We start from the raw sequence: 21,276 nt of genomic DNA on the forward strand, positions 1-21,276 counted from the left end.
CCTGCTTTGTATGCCAGGAATCAATGGTAGTATTTTTTTATTACAGAAATATGAGAAGCATATGTATCCTTTCTAGCACATTTGTGAAGAGTGGAAACAAACACTAATTCCATTCAAAGAGTAAGTGATGTCAGGAATTGAAAATTTCCCTCCAATTACAATTCTGTAGAATGAGCGGAGTGAAGAAAGAGGGGAGATACCAGTCTAAAATCCTTTGTATGGGGGTGCCTGGAAGGCTCAGTCAGTTAAGCACCTGCCTTCGGCTCAGGTCATAATCCTGTGTTCTGGGAATTAAATAATAATCCACACCTAGAACTTAGCCCCATGTGAGGAATAAGTACAAATGCTTAGGAAATATTAGGTAACTGAACATAGATACACAGATGCGTGTGTGTATATATGCGTGTGTACATGTAATACATGCACACATGGTGGATTTTATACTATAAAATTTTGACTATCTAGAGGCTGTTTTTGTTTTGAAACCAGGGCTCATCTCAAACAGTCCAAGCATAGTGGTTGCCAGAGTCCCACCAGTTTGACAGGGAGAAGCGGTTACTGCTGAGCATCTGGCGAGGAAGAATGACTGAGAAGGTCGAAAAGCCAGAGTCTCTGGGGTACACGGATGGCTTGGTTTGTCCTGTGGGTCAAAGAATGGCTGTGTGTTAGCTACCTGTGTGGAAGCTGAGAAGCAGCACAGAAGGTGTCAGGAGAGGTGATGCAAGGCCCGGTGGAACAGCTCCACATGACAAACACTTGGGGTGCACCGAGAGGCCTGGCAGGAAGTTAGGCTTTCAATGCCATCCATTCAATTCCAGGGTCACAGTTTCAGTAATAAATGTGTAATTACACAAATTATATTGGAAGGTGGGATGGAACTCCTGCCATAAGCCATGATAATGATAACTACACCAGGTTAACCAAGGAAAGGACCGTTGGCTGCTGCTGCTATTGTTTTTTGTTTTGTTTTATTTTTTAAGATTTGTTTATTTTAGAGTGAGAGAGCAAGCATTAGTGGGAGGGGCCGAGGAAAAGGGAGAGAAAGAAATCTCCAGCAGACCATACTGATTGCAGATCCTGACGTGGAGCTTGATCTCATGACCCTGAGATCATGACCTGAGCTGAAACCAAGAGTTAGTTGGTCACTCAACTGACTGCACCACCCAAGCACCCCTTGGCTGATTTTGCTTTATGTCTATTTTAGGATATAGTAAGATATAAAAATACAGCATTTTATGGGGGGGGGGGGAAGGCCCTCTGGAATAAATACTAATGAAGATGCATAGCTCCAAAGACTTTATTGTTAGTCTATGAAATGGTTGCCAAATGTCATAATACATTAGTTGAAGAGAGCAGTATATAGCGAGTACCTTATGGAAGGTACCTTATGGAATTATAAACTGTCCTGCTTGTGCAAAATTGTATTTGGCAGTTGATCATAAACATGTATTTGAAGTTACTTTTAGGTTAGCTAGAATTACATAAATACCTCAGTTTTTACACAAAATATCATAATTTACAAGAGTTTCATAGAGTTTTTTTTTTTTTTTTTTTAAGATTTTATCTATTCATGAAAGACACAAAGAGGGAGGCAGAGACATACATAGGCAGAGGGACAAACAGGCTCATACAGGGAGCCTGATGTTGGAATCAATCCCAGGGCCCCAGGATCAAGACCTGAACCAAATGCAGTTGCTCAACTGCTGAGCCACCCAGGTTCCCCAAGTTTCATAGACTTCAATCTCAGTTCTATAATGTAGGCAAGAAAAGTTCTTTGGCCAAATTTTAATGGTGGCAAAACCAAGGTGTCCAAGGAGATTGTGACTTGACCAAAGCAGCATTGCTGACATGGCCTGATACTGATAAAATTAGATTTTTAGTTCAGATCTTTTGACTTCAAAAATAAGCATTTGTCTAAAGAAAATGTGGTATATATGTACAGTGGGATATCATACAGCCATAAAAAAGGATGAAATCATGCCATTTGTGACAACATGGATGGAGCTAGAGAGTATTATGCTAAGTGAAATTAGACTGAGAAAGACACATACCATATGGTTTTACTCATATGTGGAATCTAAAAGAACCAAACAAAAAATAGAATCACATACAGTAAAGTGAAGGTTGCCAGAGGGAAAGAGGTGGGGAGATGGGCAAAATGGGTAAAGGGGAATGGGAGATACAGGATTCTGGTTAGGGGATGAATAAGTCTTGGAGATCAAAGGCACAGCGTAGTGAATATAGTCAGTGGTATTGTCATAGCACTCTGTGGTGACAGATGGGAGCTACGCTTGTGGCAAAGTAGCATAATGTATAGAGAAGCTGAATCCCTCTGTTGTACACCTGAAGCTTCATGAAACATTGGGTACTAACTATACGCAAACAAAATTTTTTTAAAAAAGAAGCTGAAAGGGGTCTTGGGTGGCTCTGTCAGGTAAGTGTCTGCCTTCGGCTCAGATCATGGTCCCAGGGTCCTGGGATCAAGCCCTGAATTGGGCTCCCTGCCCACCGGGGACCCTGCTTCTCTCTCTGCCTGCTGCTCCCCATGCTTGTGTGCGCGCTCTCTCTCTCTCTCTCTCTCTCTCTCTCTGTGTCAAACAAATAAATAAAATCTTAAAAAAAAAAAAAAAAAGCTAAAAGAACCCTCCCCCAAAAAATATTCCTCTAAGTAGTTTATCCATAAATGTATTAACAATGAACCAATTAAAAAAATTATTTATTATTAGATGACAGATTAGAGTGATTCCAAACAGATGGCTTAATTTTTATTCTTTGAAAAATAAAGAAAAAGCGAGGACTAGAAAATCTTTACCAAACTTTCAATTTTGGTTGGAATTATATTACATGCTCTTACATTTTATTTCTGTGTTAATATTCTTTCAACATACTTCACAAGAAATACTTCCTATTCTTTGATTCCCATGGTCTTCGTTGATAATCAAAAATGATTCCTGTCAGTCTCCTACATGATATTTTTTAATAAGTTCCATTTTATATATTTTATTTCAGCGAATTTTTAACCCCAGAAGATGCTCTAAGTGTGGATTTTAAAAATCCTAAGTGAATTATGTTTCTGCCTGGTGAGTTATTGCCTTAAAAGGGGTGGGAAGTTACAACACATAAAACGTTTCCATTCTGTATTATAAATTTCAGGAAGCCCAATGTCAGGTTCAGTGTGATTGAACATGTGCATCAATCTGTGTTAACACCAGCTGGTAAGGCATGCCACTGTTTGCAGTGGACCATTCTTTGATTTAATAGGACACTAAATGTATTCTTGCCCTGGGAGAAATGCAGGCGGTACTGAGATTCTAGATTTAATTTTTTTTTTTTTATTCCAGAGGCATATTTGTAACTACAGTTCCTATCACCTGAATACATATATATTATCTTACATTTATGTAGCATTTCCCTCAAAGCCATCTCCTAGATACTCTATTATTACTGTATTAAAAAAAATAAGCCATGTTATACTAACTTAGACCTGAATGGTAGTCTATGTGTGAGTATCTTTTGAGGGGCCCAGGGCTGGGATAGGGGTGAAGTGGAGGATGGCGTCCTTTATGCTGGCGACAGCAGAGATTTAGATTTATGTTTATTTGGACCTTTCAGATTGGTCATGTTTTCAACTGAGTATTAATTCTGTGAGTTGACTCCCTGCTGCACAAAAGCATCCGATGGTGCCATTTGTACTTAAACTTTCAGGCAGCACGCATTCTAATATTAATAAATATCCCCATGCTCATTGTCAACATATGTTTAGTGATTTCAGTAGAGCCCAGTACTCTCTGTTTTGCCCTTGTATTTGCCATTCTAAGAAGGATGGCTCTTCTCCTTGGACAGCCCTTATCTACCTTATGTCAGATTCTGACCTCCAGCTCCTTATGCACTGTATTCCTGTAAGCCTTTGGGTTTGGGGCACAGAACAGAAATGAAATAGACATGATCCCTTCCCTCATAAAGGGAATCTTTGAAGGAAACAGTGAAGCAAATAGTTGAAATGACTAATGGAAATTACAACTAATGCTCAAATCTGCTAGACTGCCAGCTCTTGGGGCGCCTGGGTGGCTCAGTGGATGATCGTCGGCATTTAGCTCAGGGCGTGATCCTGGGGTCTTGGGATAGAGTCCTGCATCAGACTCCCTGCGGGCAGCCTGCTTCTCCCTCTGCCTGGGTCTCTGCCTCTCTCTGTGTGTCTCTCATGAATAAATAAATCTTTAAAAAGAAAAAATAGAATGCCAGCTGTAGTGTTACACTTGAACTCCTATCCTTGAAAGTGTGCCACCGTGCCTTTCTCTCACCTTGGTTGCTCCAAGAGCCTCCTAACTAGTTTTCTTCGTATTTTGCTCCATCCAGTGCATTCTTGATCGCACACTCAAGGTACTTTTATGAAATCACACAGTGGGTTACATCACTTCTGTGATTAGAATTCTTTAAGGTACCCTGTTGAGCTATAAGACCCCAGATGACCTGGCCTCCATGTTTTTAGGCTGTTCTGGCCCCTCACTCACTCATGGGCTATTCTCAGTGTCTGCTTCCTAGTTCTTCATGATGTTTGCTCTCTGCTTGGAATTGTCATCTACTGCAGAGGTAGTACCTTCAGGTATCAACTCATATGACATTTTTTCTCAGCCCTTTCTTGACCATTCACTGTCCCACCTGTCCCTTCCTGTTATTTATTATTATGGCATTTTTTTTTTCATGCAGAGTTCTTTTATTCACCAAATATTTATTCAGCACCAACATTGTGTCATGTGCTATTCTGAGTCCCTTGAGAGAGATCAGTGGGTGGTGAGGGGGAGGAAAGAAAAACCCTGCTTTCTTGTAGGCTTGGATCTATGATCAGCTCAAATTAAATTTTGTGTATGATATAATTTTTTTCATATAAGTAATTTCTCTAGCACTATTAGTAGAAAAGAATTTCTTTCTCCTAAAGAATTGCTTTGGTGCTTTGTCAAAAACTAATTTGCTATATAAATGTGGGTATATTTCTAGATTGTATATTATGTTCCCTTGTTCTACCTTTATAGCAGTACCATGTTGTCTTGATGGCTGTAGCTTTGTAAGAAGCTTTGAAATCATATAGTGTAAGTTATTTTTTCCAAATTGCTTTGGCTAGCCTGTGTCCTTTATACATGCATATACATTTTAGAATCAGCCTGCTGGGATTTTGATTGGAATTTGACTGAACTGACAGATCAATTTGGAGAGAATTTGCATCTTAACAATATAGAGCCTTCTGATCTGTGAACATGATATATTTCCCCATTTGTTTAGGTTTTTAAAATTTCTCTTGGCAATGTTATAGTTTTTACTTGCATACATTTTGTTAAATTTATCTTTAAGTATTTTAGGTTTTTGATGCTATGTTGAGTGGAATTTTTTAAATTTCATTTTTCATTATTGCTAGCACTTAAAAATACAACAGCTTTGTGTAAATTGACCTTAGTTCCTGTGGTTTTTCTTAATTTTCTTCTAAGTCTGGTAGGGTCTTTGTTGGCTTACTTGTTTTGCCTTTTTTTTTTTCCCCTTGTGGCATAGCTCCTAAGATTTTCTACATATGTAATCATCTCGTCTCCCCCAAAAAGACACTTGTGTTTCTTTTTTTCCAAGTACTATTCTGTATTGTTTTTCTTGTCTTATTACACTGGCTAGACCATCCACTGCAATGTGGAATAGAAGCAGTGAGAATAAATATCCTTGCCTTATCTTGATCTTGAGGGGAGAGTATTCTTGTTCATTGTTAAATAGATATTAGTTATATGTCTTTAGAAAACACTTTTTTTTTTAATCAGGTTGAAGAAGTTTCCTTTTATTCCTAGCTTTCTTCAAGTTTTTATGAATGGGTATTAAAAATTGCCGAAAACTTTCTTTGCTGCTATTGAGGTAATCATGTGATTTTTGTCCTCTGGTAGGCATCCTCCAGGGTGTCTCCTAATGATCACTGTATTCTGGTATTCATACCCTTATGCAGTCTGCTACCATTGGTCTCTGTGACCAGTACAGCAGAAATAACGACATGTCACTTGTGAGACTAAATTATAAAAGACACTGCAACTTCTAACTTGTGAATGCTCTCTTGCCCTTTCTCTCTCTCTCAAATAAGTTGCTCTTTGGGAAAGCCAGTTGTCATATTATAAACAACCTTAGTGAGTAAACTTAAAAGTGGATCATCCAGCCCTAGTCATTAACTAGCCCCAAGCTGGCAACTTGATTATTTCCTGAAAGACCCTGATCCAGAACTACCCAGATAAGTCACTCTCAGATTCCTGAGAGTGTTAAAATAATAAGCATTATTTGTGGTAAGTTTCAAGGTTTGGAGTACTATGTTATACAGTAGTAGTTAACTAATACATCTCCTTTATTTGCCAGTGTGGCAAATTGTGTTGATTGTTCACATTAAATTAGTCTTGTAGTTTTGAACTAAAGCCCACTTGGTATTACTGTATTGTCATTTTTTTTCTTTTTGGTGAAAGTGTTACTGAAATTTACATGCCATATAATTCACACATTTTAAGTATGCGATTCAGCATTTTTAGTATGTTCAGAGTTGTATAACCATCGCCACAATTTTAGAACATTTTTTTTTAGTTTAAAGAGAAACTCAGGGCCCATTAGCTATGATTCCACAATACTCCTGTCTCCCCAAGTTTGGCTCTTATGTTTTGAATTTTGATCCATTTAATTTTTGTATGTAGTGTGATAAAGATTCAATTTCATCGTTTTACATGTAGCTTTCCAGTTGTCCCAGCTCCATTTATTGAAAAGACTGTATTTTCCTCATTGAGTGGTCTTGGTATCCTTGTTAATTAATAGTTATTTGGCCATAGATGAATAATTTTGTTTCTAGACATTCAAGTCTGTTTCATTGATTTATATGTCTCTCCTATGTAAGTTCTACACTGTCTTTAATACTGTTGTCTTTTATTAAGTTCTAAAATTGGGACATAGTAGTTCCAACTTCGTTTTTCTTTCACAAGATTATTTCAGCTATTTTGAGTCCCTTGAGTTTCCATATAAATTCTAGGATCAGCTTATCAATTTTTACAAAGAAGTAAACTAGTCTTCTGACAGGGATTGCATTGAATCTGGATTATTTTGAAGAATATTACTATCTTAAATTTGAGATCCATGAACGTAAAATTTTTTTCATATATTTAGATCTTTAATTTCATTTAACAATATTCTGTCAACTCTAGAATATATACTTTACGCTTCCTTTGTTAAATTTATTCCTAAACATTTTATTCTTTTTGATGTTATTGTACTAGAATAGTTTTCTTATTTTCAGTTGTTCATTGTTAGTATATAAAATACAATTGATTTTTATATTGATCTTGTGTCCTGTAATGATGGTGAACTCATTTATTAGTTTCAGTTTTTACTGGATTCCTTAGAATTTTCTGTATACAAGGTCATGTCATCTGCAATTATAGTTAGTTTATACTTCCTCCATTCCAATGTAGATACCTTTTATTTCATTTTCTCACCTAATTGCTTTGGCTGCAACCTCTAGAAAAATGTTAAATATAAGTAACAAGAGCAGACATCTTTATCTTATTCCTCATTTTATTAGGTGGAAAGCTTCTAGTCTTTCCCCATTAAATATGTTTTCTGTGAGTTATTTGTAATGACCTTTGTCAGGTATAGAAAGTGCCCTCTGTTCCTTGTTTGTAGGATGCTTTTGTCATGAAAGGGTGTTGTTGGATTTTGTTAAATGCTTTCTCTGCATCTATTGAGATAATCATGTGGTTTTCATTTTTGTATTTTTGTTTTTATATGTTTCTGGTTTTGATTTGCTAACATTTTCTTGAAAATTGTTTCACAGAATTCAGTTCATGAGGAATATTGGTCTTACTTTTCTATATGTCTTTTTACAGTTTTTGTATCAAGAATATCCTGGTCTCATAAAATTTGTAAAATTGGTATTTTTAAATGTCTGAAAGAATTCATTAGAGAACCTCTATGGGTCTTGAGTTTTCTTTGCTGAAAAAGTTTTGAATTATGAATTCAGGGTTTTCATAGATATAAGGCTCCTTAGGTGTTTCTATTTTTTTTTTTTTTTTTTTGGCGTTGGTAATTTTGTGTTTCTTCTAAGATGCTCTGTAGCATCTATGATGATATTCTCATTTTTATTTATATTAGTAATTTATGTTTCTCTTCTTTGCTTTTGATTGGTCTGGCTTAGGCTTTATCAATTTTATTCCTCTTTTTAAAAACTGGTGTTGCTTGAATTCCTTTTTTCTTTTGTTTAATTGATTTGCTTTTCTTCTACTCACTTCGAGAATAATTTGCTCTGATTTTTCTAATTTCTTTAGGGGAAAACTTAGATCATTAATTTTCAGTCTTTCTATTCTAATATAACCATATATAGAAGCATAGAAAGTATTTCTCTCTAATCATTGTTTGAGCTACATGCCACACAGTTTTGTGTTTTAACTCATTCAATTAAAAATATTTTCCAATTATCTTGTAATTTCTTCCTTGATAAGTGGTTTATTTAAAAAATTTACTTATATTTTTATTTTAGAGAAAGAGGAGAGCACGTGTGTGAGGACAGAGAGAGTTTCAAACAGACTCCATGCTGAGCATAGAGCCCTGTTCAGTGTTCACTCTATGACTCTGAAAAACATGACCTGAACCAAAACCAAAAATCAGATGCTTAACCAACTGAGCCACCCAGGTGCCCTGCCATGTAGTTTATTTAGAGATTATATTTTTCAAGATTTTGCAGTCATTTTAATATTGATTTATAATTTAATTATGATAAAAAATCATAACTTGTATGATTCTCCATTTAAAAAAGTTTATAGACCTATTTTACAGCCCAGCATATTGTCTGTATTGATGGATTTTTCGTTATACACACATGAAAATATTATGTATCCTATAGTGTTCTATAAATGTCAGGTTAAATGGGTTGATATGTTAAAACCTCAAGTAACAGTGTTAGAATTTTTTTTAAGTAGGCTATCTTTTAAATAAGTTAAAGAAAGAGAAAAAATCTTTAATATTTACTGACAGACATTTCTAGTGCTTTTTACCACTTGATATAGAGCTGAGCTTCTATTTGGTAATACTTTCATCCTGAAAAATTTCCTTTTATATTTCTTGTTGTATCATTTGACCACAAATACTCTCAACTTTTTTCATTTGAATTATCTCTATTTTGCCTTCATTTTGAAGAATCTTATTCTAGATACAAAATTATAGATTGACAGTGTTGTATTTTCCTTTCAGCACTTTAAAGGTAGTGTTCTGTTGTCTTCTACTTTGCATTGTTTTGGTGTCATTTTTACCATGGTTCTCTGTATGTAATGTGTCTATTTTTCTATGATTGTTCTTAAAATTTTCTCTCTTCATCATTAGTTTTCAGCAGTTTGTCTTCCTGTGGTTTCCTTTGTTTCTACTTCTTGATGGTTTTATAGAATTTTTTTTTGGGGGGGGGTATGGGTTTATAGTATTCATCAGATTAGATAAATGTTATATTTCTGTATTTACCTACTTATTACTTTATTAGCTAGCTAACTCTCATTTCTCTTTCCTCTTCTGGAAGTCAGATTATACTTATGTTAGACTGCCTGATGTCTTCCACAAGTCAACTGCATAGCTTTCTTTTATTTCTTTTTAGACCCTATCCTCCTCTTTGTGCTTCAGCTTAGGCAGGTTTTTTTTTTTTTTTTTTCCTATGTCTTCCAAGTTAACTGATCTTTCTGTAGTGTCTAATCTTCTGATAAGCCTCTTCAGTGAAATTTTCGTTTCAGATCTTGTATCTTTCAGTTCAGGTATATCCATATAGTTCTTGTAATTCCATTTCTCTATTAAATAGTTCCTATTTATTTCCTTATTATATTCATATTTTCCTTCAAATTCTTAAACACATTTTAAATAAACGTTCTAACATTTTTTGTCTACTGATGTAATTTCTGAATCTGTTTCTGTTGACTAATTTTTCTCTTGTTTATAGATCACCAATTTCTCTGCATGTCTAGTATTTTTTTTACTATAATTCATAGTAGATATGAATAGTCTGTTTTTGAATGCGTAGATGTTATTGTCTCCTTTTGAGTTTCATTTAGAGAGGAAATTAATTTCTTTGTGACCAGTTTAATTTATTTCAAGGCCTCCTTTAAACCTTGGTTAGGGTTGGTCCAGACTAGACTTTTTTTGTAGGCTCCATTAGTCCTTTCCTAAGACCTCTGGGATCTCTTTTGAATGACCAGGGTACATTGCAGTCTCTCCTTTCTGGCCAGTCTGCTCTCTGGCCAGATTCATTTCCAATCTGGAAATGAATATTCTGTATAGCCCTGTGCACACTCCAGTAATTGTTTGGTTTTATCTTCTCTGTATTTTTCCCTTTGTTATTTAGTTTTCGTTCTTAGACTTGAGGAGACTTGCTCTGGACATTGCAGTTATTATTCAGCCAAGTGGTCATGGGAACCCTTGTGCAGTTATCTGGAACTCTTTTACTTTATAGCTTCTTTGTTTCTACTACCCGGCCCCACTAGTTCCTACTACCTGAGTAGCGTCAAACTCTGATCTCTCTCCTTTCACTGAGCAGTGCCGCCATAATGTTTGATCTCCCACTTCCTGCATGACTATCTGAAAATGCTTCCAGGGGAAATGTCAGTTGATAATGGGTTCCGCATACTTATTTTCCTTTTCTTAGGGATGAGACTGGCACTGCCTCTTGCAGTATCTAGAAGGAATTTATATTACACTTTTTTTTTTTTTCTGGTGACTTTATCATGGCTAGAAGCAGAAGTCTGGATTCATTTTTGATAATTTGCAGTGTGAACGAATGGAATAGAATTATTTTTCTGTCTCTTTCTTGTCTGTTTACACAATCTCAAGAAGTAATTTTTACTCAGTTTGTCCTCTCAGCCTTGCACTCACTGGCTAGGTGCTGTAACAGGCATGGAAATATTAAGGTTGTTATCTTCCATAATACTTAAAAATGTCAAGATCATTTCCACTTTTCTAGGTATTACCCTGTTTTTAACTCCCAGAATATTCTGGGGGGTATTCCTGGTCTTAACTGCTTGCTTGCTTGTTTATATATATATATTATTTATATAAATAAAGTAAACTCTCTGCCTAACATGGGGCTCAGACTCATGACCCTGAGATCAAGAGTTGCATGCTCTACTGAGCCAGCCAAGTGTCCTGGTCTTAACTGCTCTTTGAATTATCTTGTGATCCACTATTATAAGTTAAGACCATTAAATTTGTGACAGCTGCCATAAAAAGTACCACAGAATAGGTAGCTTCAGCAACAGAAATTTATTTTCTCGTGGAGGCTAGAGGTTCCAGATCATGGTATCAGTAGAATTAGTCCCTTCTAAGGGCTGTATGGAAAGGATCTATTCTACACCTCTCTACTAAGCTTATAGATGGCTGCCTCCTCTGTTCTCATGGTGGTTCCTCTCTGCACACACATATCACTCTGGATGTTCAGATTTCCTTTTCCTATAAGGACAAGATTAAAGCCTACCCTAATAACCTCATTTTAACCAAATGACATCTGTAAAGACCTTCTCTTCAAATATAGTCTCATTCTAAGGGACTAGAAGTTAAGACTTCATGAATTTCAGGGGAGAAGGAACAATTTAGCCCATAGCACCAATCATTTCTCTCATCTCTTTATTTATAACCTTGCTGTAAAACTTGATATCCTTTGATATTTCATTGTTCACCTGCTTATGCCTTTAATCCCTTTTAATTTTTTTTTAAATTAAGTTTAATTTTTATTTTTTTAAACAGGAGAGGAAGGTCAGGGGGAAAGGGGGAGAGAGAAACTAAGCAGGCTCCATGTGCAGCACAGAGCCCAATGTGGGGCTCGATGTCAAGACCCTGAGCTCATGATCTGAGCTGCAATCAAGAGTCTGATGCTTAACCTACTGAGCCACCCAGGCACCCTGCCTTTAGTTTCTTTTATTTTGCAACAATAGGTCAGGTTCCCTTAAGCAATCTTTTTAATCTTTTCAAGAATCACTGACCCCCTTCAGAAACCAGGGAAACCTATAGAGAGCTGCTCTCCCCAAAATGTATATTTTCACACAGGAAATTTTACATACAAGTGGGGGAATTGTAGGATGCCCCCATCCATCCATGCACCCACAAATGTTCCTTGGTTTTAACCCTTCAATTGTAGTTTCTGTTAGCTCACTGTTGGCGTCATTTATGAATCTCCCAGATCGTACTCTGAGTCACATGCAAATAATGAACATTGACTGAGCCCAGGTACATGAATGGATTGTGCAAAAAGTTATAGCTACAGAAAGAGAAAAGAAATCCATCACTCATGGTCAGCTCTCTCTCAAATCTAGTTCATAGGCTATAGTGGTAGGTGGTCATATATAAACTTTTAGGAGGTGTTGGCTTTTTTCCCTTGCATTTAAAGAAGTTATGTGCCACAATGTGAGGCAGATAAATCATGATTCACTACAACAGCAGAGTTGTAGTCAGTTATATAAATTGCCAGTGAAGCACTAAATCTGTCACTTTGTGTGTTCTGACCATTTAACAGTTGGAATAGTGTTGCAAAAGAGGACTGACTGGAAACAAAAGAAGCAAATGCAGTGGCAGATGCAATTAGCAAGATCAATGGTTGGTGCTAAAGGTTCATTGTTTGGTCATTTCGGTTGGCCAAAGGAAAAGGGATTGCTATCCAAAACACTCCACTAGCTATAATCTGCTGGAAGAGAATGCAGAAAAGTGAGTTGCCCAACTTTACAACAGTGTGGAGAATATTTTTCTGCTTACTATGTTCCCAGGACGGTGGCCAGAAGATCATGCTTCACTGTTCTTTTCATTCATACTTTTGATTGATGATATAGAACTTTTGCTCACTCAGTATACTTCTTTCTAAAGTAATTTATTATTATTATTATTATTATTATTATTATTATTATATTATTTTTACCTTAGCTGTTCACTTCTTTAAGGAAAATCTCCTGACCATGTTTGAATCCTTCCTGACCATGTTTTGAACCTCAATTTATTACAACTCTCTTATTTCAAACTAGAAGATTTTGTGTTGTCAAATGATAACCCCAGGACTGCATGAACTGTAGCAAACACCACTTTTTTTTTAAGATTTATTTATTTATTTATTTATTTATTCATTCATTCATTCATTCATTCATTCATTCATGAAAGACAGAGAGAGAGAGAGGCAGAGACACAGGCAAAGGGAGAAGCGGGCTCCCTGCAGGGAGCTTGAGTGGGACTTGATCAGGGACTCCAGGATCACGCCGAGTCAAAGGCAGACACTCAACCACTGAGCTACCCAGGAGTCCCTCAGACACCACTTTGAATAACAATTTTTTGTGTTGCTAAGATTTTTGTAAGTTGGCGTTTCATTGTCTTAGAGCGGTTTTGATAAGTGTGACCCTGAAAATGTGTCAGTAATAGTGATAATGATGATCCTAATAGCTAGATACCTCTTCTAAATCAGATAGTTATTCCTAAATAAGATATACCCATGAGATGGGGTAACTGTTTTGCCCACTTTACAGATGAGGGAACCAAAGGCTAGAGGAGGTGACTTGACAGAGTCAGACTCCAGGCTTTTCACCATTATGTGTGCTGTGTGGCAGTGATTAGGAATCCGCTAAGTGCTTCACAAGTGGGTATTCTCTAACATCTTTCCAAGCTTTGTGAGAGACATAGAGTTCCCTCTTAATGGAGCCAATAACCTAATGAAACCTGAGAAACGGTTTAGGAGCTGTTTAATTGGGACACCAAGCATACCTGCAGGAGGACTGCAGCTCAGACAAAGATCAGCATGGCTTCACATGGTCTAAAAAAATGTCATGGGCTTATGGAGCTTAAAGAGCAGAAATTTCTCAGCATTCTGGAGACTGGAAAGTCCAAAGTCAAGGTGTTGGCTGATTGGTTTCCATTGAGGCCCCTCTTCCTGGTTCGTAGAAAGATATCTTCTTGTCATTTCTTCACGTGGTAGAGAGACAGGTTATCTGTCTGTGTCTCTTCTTATAAGGGCACTAATCTCATTCATGAGGATCTGCCAATGTGACCTGATAATTTGGCAAAGGCCTCACTTCTAAATACCATCACATTAGTGGTTAGGGCTTCAATAATAATAGGACAATCAGCCTATAGCAAGTAGAGATGAGAGTTCAGCTGGCCTTAAAAAAAAAAAAATAAAATAAAAGGATAGCAATGATATATATTAAATTATTAAATTTCTTGCCTTAGGTACACATTTAATCTATTATTTTGCCACTGTTCTTACCTCCTCAATACCTTCATTCATTACTAATCACAACTCCTGTCTATTTTTCATTTAGTTATGTATTCTGTGACTGGTTAGACAACTCTGAGCATCCCAATGATGGAACTGCTAATGCTGTTCTTTACCATTTAGGTCAGCTGGTTCTTAGAGTTTATGACATCATGCACTACTTAAGGAACCTAATGAAAGCTATGGGTTCTCTCTAGGAAAAAAAAAAAGGGTATACATGACCATTGGAACTGGGGTTAAAAATCTCTGTATTCTCTCTCTCCCCTGCCCCTTTAAAGTAAATAAATCTTTAAAGAAAGAAAAGGGGGTGCCTGGGTGGTTCACTTGGTTAGGTGTCTGACTCTTGATTTTGGCTCAGGTCATGATCTCAGGGTTGTGAGATTAAGGTCCAAGTTAGGCTCCATGATCAGTAGGGAGTCTGCTGGAGATTCTCTCTCTCCCTCTGCCCTTCCCTCTTCTCACATGCTGTCTTCCTCCCTCTCAAATAAATAAATCTTTAAAAAATCTCTGCCTGGGGACACCTGGGTGGCTTAGTTGGTTAAGTGTGTCTGCCTCTGATCCAGTCATGATCCCGGGGTCCTGTGATTGAGCCCCTGCATTGGGCTTCCTGCTTGACATGTAGCGTGTTTCTACCTCTCCCTCTGCTACTTCCCTTGCTTGTGCTCACTTGCTTTCTTGTCAGATAAATATAAAGTATTTTTTAAAAAGATTTTATTTGAGAGAGTGAGAGAGAGCATAAGCTGTATGAGAGACAGGTGGAGAAGGAGAGGCAGACAGACTCCTTGCTGAACAGGGAGCCTGTTGCAGAACTCCATCCCAGGACCTTGAGGTCATGACCTGAGCTGAAGGCAGACACTTCACTGACTCAGCCACCCAGGCACCCCTCCTGTTAGATAAATAAATAAAATATTTTAAAAAAGAAAATCTCTGCCCTGACCTCACCATATCAACTTAACCACTATTAAAAGGCACATACTTTTCATCTCTCAGTAAGAAAAATTAACAGAAGAACATGTTTTGCAAGAGATGGTAGGTGGCCAACCGTATGAAAATCTAGTCACCATCATTTGTGATCAGAGAAATGCAGGTTAAATTGTATTGCCATTTTTTAGTATATCAGTTAACAAAGACTTTAAAATAGAATAATACAGAGTGATGGTGAGGGTTTGGTGAAATGAATATTTTCATACATTGCTGTTGGGTGGTAAATTCGTGTTGTTATACATAACTATATGTGTTGGGCACTGTAGAAGCTCCTCACCTTTTCTAGTAGTATGTTTCTTTCTGGAGATCTGTCCTCAAGAAGTAATCCAGAACTCAGTTAACAAAGACTTTAAAATAGAATAATACAGAGGGATGGATATATATGTGTGTGTGTGTGTGTGTGTGCCCACATGCGTGTGTGTGTGTGTTGCCGCAGTATTTATAGTGAAAATTTTGAAGCCACCTTAAAAGTCCAACGAGAAAAGAATGGTTAAATAAATGCTGGTAGATTATGGAATAATAAAATGACATGGGAAATGCTAACAACAGCACACCATAAGGTTGAATCTACAGTGTGATTCTAATTATAGAGAAATGTTTACATAGCTACATTAAAATGAAATTAATCAAAAAGTTTTTGACTAAGATCTTTGTATATTGGGACTCTAGGTTTTTATTTTTCTAGTCCTTTTTTTTAATTCTTCAAAATTTCTACAATGTATTTGTTTAGCTTTATTAACTATTATCAAGTTAGCTTTCTCTGCCCAACAAAATGCCACACAACCTAGTGGATTAAGACAAAGCCATTTTATTTGCTTCTACTTCTCTTGGTCTAGACTGTCAGCTGGTATTTCCTTGATTTTCTCATGCATTCAGAGTCAGCTGGGGGGTTGGTGGTTGAGGATGCTCTCATTTACATATTTGGGGGCTGGCAGGCTGACAGCCAAGCACTTGCCAAGTCTCTGCTTGGTTTATATTTGCTAATGTCCCATTGTACAAAGCAAGTCACAAGAGTGAGCCCAGGGTCACTGTGCGAAGGAAGTAAGGGCACTGTCACAGAGGGGGTTATTGTAAACTGTTTTTGCAAGCCATCTTTAAAATTCCATTAAAAAAAATTATAAGAGACTCCTCCCTAACCTAAAGTCCTGACTTGATAGCCTCAGAGTCATAGTGTCTTTGCGTTGGTGATGTCATATATGTCACCTGTTTATTCCTTCATGACCATGATGAGTAGGGGAGAGAGCAGTGAACACATAATTGACAAACAGCTGGTTCTCCACTGGTTTTCCAGCCTCCTGTGCCCTGCGCTGCCTTCCCCAGTTGAAGTAGCCAGGAGCTTGGGATTGTCTAATAATTTTTCTTCCTCGTTAACTGAAACTTCCTACCATACACAAAAGACAGCCAGTATCATAGCAATGGCATGGAGGTTAATGGGCTTAACAGAGAAGAATGCCCATTTTCGGGGCCTGATAGGAAGTGCAGTTTTGTTTTTATACTTTTGCTAATATTGTTTTATAGCTTCTGTAAGAATGCAAATGCATTTAATTTGCAAATTTTCCATGTCAAGGTAAAAATGTCTTCTATTACTCTCACTTTGGGTGACAGGGAGGCAACAATTTTTGTAGACATCTTATGAATCGTCTGTTGAGGCATTTTTTAAAAAGTGATGTTGTGAATAGCTGGAAGAGCTAATGTAGTTAAGCACCCGGAATATTTTTTCACAGTGTATTTGTTTCCTGTTGGCGCAGTAGCAGATTGCCACAAATTTATTGCCTTGAAACAATACCAATTTATTTTCTAACGGTTCTGGAGGTCAGACATCTGAAATCAATTTCACGGACCTAAAATCAAGGTGTCAGCAGAGCTGGTTCCTTCAGAAAGCTCAGTGGGAGAATCCAGTTCCTTGCCTTTTTCAGCTGTAGTGTTTGCTGCATTTTTTGCTCTGTGGTCCTCCCATTGATTGCTTCCTCATTCCTCATAGCAGGACCACTGCAATGATATCAGGCCCACCGCGGGGGTGGGGGGTGGAGTGGGGGGTGGGGTGGGGGTGGGGAGGCTTCCCATTTTCCAATTTTCCAATTCCTAATCACATCTGCAAAATCCTTTTTGCTATATGAGCTGACATTCACAAGTTCTGGCGATTGGGACGTGAAGATACTTGCAGGACCATTGTTCCCTATCACACATAGTAATTGTACACATGAGCTTCATAATACAACTACAATTGTGCATATCATTTCTTTTTAACCCCCTTCTTGGTGGGCCCACCTCGCATCTTCCAGAATCTTGTAAACTGGCTGGTCTGTGTGATATCTCTTGACTTCAGGATCCTAATTCCACTGAGATTTGAGTCTGCGTTTTTGATGATGGGTGTAGGTGCATGTACAGCTTGATTTTCATTATTCATATTGAATAGAAATGAAGTTTGTATTGCCTGCTTCACTCATTCTATGTATTGGTATTATGACTAATAGTTTCTAACACAAAACTATTTTGAAATAGGAGTGTTTCATGACGTATTTTGACAGCAGCAATGTCATGCTTCTAGCCGCTCTGAAAGGAGTAAGTTACAGGACACTAGCTTAATATTCCATACCTGAGTAATCAACCAAAGATGGCATGTCCAGAAATAGCACTAAAATGTCAACCACAAAATGTCTTTAAAATAATCTCATTCAGAAGACATGAATCTTCCTTATTTGCAGTTTTGAAATACCAAAGTTTTTAAAGACAGGGAGTCCTAAGTTATTTCTTTTTCAGAGATGCCAGATGGATGTTGAATTAGGTCCAGTTTTTAGTTTTTCCTCAGTTAATTTTTCAAGTTTGCGGCGGTGTTCTGGATCGTTATCAGTAAATCGAGGCGCTTTTCCTCCCCCGGTTCCCCACAGCCCCCCACAGCCCCCCACAGCCTGGCATTAGCGTGGTTGCCTTGGTACCTGTTCCTGAAGGATGTCTGCAGCGAGATTTGGTTGTTTAAATAGCACGACTTGTCATCTAAAAGTAGAAGTCATTAGCACGACGCCGTTTGGCTAGAGGTGTCTTCAGTACTGTTTTTAAATTTTTCTTATTTTATCACTTTACTGTTAATGTTTACACATTTCACCCCTGGAAATTTCAGGGCCTGGTTCACAGTATGTTTCTGGAGTGAAAAATGCAAAAACATTCTCCTGAAGAGTCTCCTGAAACTTGTGCCAGAAACAGTGGCCTGAGTTAGACATACCATGTCTTTTAAAAGATGTGAACTTTGAAATTCCAGCCCTATTATTACCTTGCACGATTAGTAATACTTAGATGTTTATAACTGTAATCCATAGTTGAATAGCCATCTGCTGTGTTTAAGGAAAAGGATTTCTAAACTTCTTGCTAGCTTATGTTTGAACTTTAATTGGTCTTCACGGTGATTGTGAATGTACCGGAAACATTTATTTATCTCAGACAGAGTAGCCTGTGTTTTTGTTTAATGTAAAAATTGAATTGGGTGCTTTGGGAGGATTTGTATCCATTTGTCTCCATTCCGCGTATCTCCTCCACGTAATTATTACAAAAGATGCAGCCAGGCGCAGCATCTTCGCTCTTGCCTCCCAGGTGAGTTGACCTAAAGTCAGAAACTGCTGTCACTGCATGGGTGAGGGTGGCAACATGCTCCTTCAGTAGTGGGCTTCTCTGTAGACACGCCGCCAACTGGCAGCCTGTGTTGGGAGGGATATGCAGTAATTAGTTGCTTGAAACTCTTCCCTCGTTAACTCCAGGTAAGTTATTAGAGAAAATGTTCTGGAGTTCAGAGTGATGGTTTTGAACACAAGAAATTAGATTTAGCCATCAGAATATGTCCGCTATTTGTAAAACAGTCAAATCCTAGACAGTTTCTTTCCTCACGTGGAATCATATTTTGTCATTAAAATAAGATCTTGCGTGAACCTCATGGCTCACTTGGTCTAGTAGATACAGATCATAGATAATGAGGTCTGGTTTTTAGGTACATTAAATTTTGGGCTTTCTTTACTTTTTCTTTCTTTGGTGAGGGTAGGGATAGTCAAGGACAAAATGAAGAGACCTCATTTTTTGGTACCAGCTAATTCAATTTGGAAAATAATACACTATTGCTATTATGTAGTAATTTATATTCATTATTTTAAATAACTAAAACATTCAAAGGGGTAAAAAAAAATCCACTCAGAATCTCAGCAACTTAATTATTACGTTTCAGTGACCATCACTTGAGATAAGTCTGTTGATGTGGACAGGAGGATATGTCAAGAGATATAAAGGCAATATATTTATAAGTAAAAAACTTGGGGGGAGGGGCAGAGGGAGGGAGAGAATCCCAAGCAGGCTCCACATCCATTGTGGAGACTGATGTGGGGCTTGATCTCACAACCCTGAAATGATGACCTGAGCTGAAATCGAGAATTGAATGCTTAACAGACCGAGCCACCCAGATATAAAAAAAAAAAACAAAACAATGTTTTTAAAATGTTAAATTTTATTTAAGAAAGGAAAATCAAATGAAGAAATTATTAAAGTTGTACTAATTGACCAAGAATATCAACGTATTATTTCCTAAAAGATCACTCTAAGTAAAAATAAAAATTACAGGTAGCATTGAGGCCTCTTATACATAGATGTCAAGCTATACATATGGATACACTTCAGCATTTTACATATAAATATATGTAACTATCTTTTTAAAAACTATGTTTCAAAATGGGTTGATGGCTTTTTTTTTTTTTTTGTAAGATTTTATTTATTTATTCATGAGAGATACAGAGAGAGGGAGGCAGAGACACAAGCAGAGAGAAGCAGACTCCATGCAGGGAGCCTGACTTGGGACTCATCCTGAGTCTCCAGGATCACACCCTGGGCTGAAGGCGATGCTAAACCACTAAACCATTGGAGCCGCCCCAGAGTTGATAGTTTTTTGATTTGTTCCTAATTGGCTAGATTTAATGATTAGGTAGTTGTCTTGCAGAGAGGCTGGTTTATGTCCTGACTTCTTGCATACTTGCAAATACCTGCCCTTCATTATTTGATAAATAATTTATTTGTCTGGGTATAAAAACCTTGAGTAACCTTTTCTTTTCCTAGAATTCTGTAGGCATTGTCTTTTGACATTGAATGTTACTAGGGAGACCTCAGAAGGCAGTTTGATTTTTTCATAGTGAGGGTCTTGTCTTTTCTTTTAGGCTAGCTTTAGGATTACTTATTTATTTTCTCTCTCCTTCTTTCTTCACTATATTTATTAAAGCATAATATACATAGATAAAAGTCCATATGGCATAAGCTTATAGCTTAGTGGATTATCATTCTGTATAATTTCAAGCATCAACTACACAGGTCAAGTAATAGAAAACCCACAGCATCTTAGAAGTCCCCCTTGGCCTCCTTTCTGCCCCAAGGTAACAACTGTCTTATCTTAACTTCTAATACTATTATTTAGTTTTGCTGGTTTTGAATTTTATATAAAGAGAACTACTTAATATGTACTCTGGCTTCTTTCATTTGACATTGTGTTTTGAGGTTCATCTGTATTGTTGCATTTGGCTGGTTTCATTCATTTTTACTACTCCCATGTGATTTATTCATGCATCAGTCCTGTTTCTCTGAGATGTGTATTTGCTTAAAACAAAATCTCTCCTACTTTTTAGACCTTGCCCTTTGGGGGTCAAGAGTGGAATCAGAGGCTCTCAGAGAGCCTCCTCTCCCTCCTTTTCTGCCCCTTCCCCCTCTCAGGGAGTGGAGATGCTTGTTTGCACATCACCCATCAGTTCCTCTTGTGCTGCTTGCTATGGAACAGGGTTATTCTGGGAATATTCACTTCCCCCCCATTTGTCTAGCAGACCCTCAGACTTAAGTATCAGCACTTCAAACAAAAGGGCCATTTGATGGGGCATTTAGGACTGTTACAGTAATCTCTATCATGCTTGAATGCTGAGGAGCTCTGTGTCAGCTACCAACATTCCCTCTCATTTTGGTTGAAATCTCCCAGAATTCAGCTACTGTTCATCATAATTTCTGATAGGAGGCGG

At 37.4% G+C, this 21,276-nt stretch overlaps 1 protein-coding gene and 1 long non-coding RNA gene across 6 annotated transcripts in view; one reads left to right on the forward strand and one right to left on the reverse strand.

The window, feature by feature from the left end:
• The window catches only part of RSU1 (Ras suppressor protein 1), a 250,560-nt gene that overhangs the window by 71,606 nt on the left and 157,678 nt on the right, over nucleotides 1-21,276 (forward strand). The gene's annotated exons all lie outside the window — the stretch shown is intronic.
• LOC144313353 (uncharacterized) lies at nucleotides 13,717-14,394 on the reverse strand. Its single transcript, XR_013379011.1, has 2 exons — nucleotides 14,258-14,394; nucleotides 13,717-14,150 (listed from the first exon to the last, which is right to left on the reverse strand). It is a non-coding gene; the product is annotated as an uncharacterized LOC144313353 (long non-coding RNA).

The sequence above is a fragment of the Canis aureus genome, chromosome 5 (assembly GCF_053574225.1).
Source record: "Canis aureus isolate CA01 chromosome 5, VMU_Caureus_v.1.0, whole genome shotgun sequence".
In the NCBI taxonomy this organism is placed as follows: domain Eukaryota; kingdom Metazoa; phylum Chordata; class Mammalia; order Carnivora; family Canidae; genus Canis; species Canis aureus.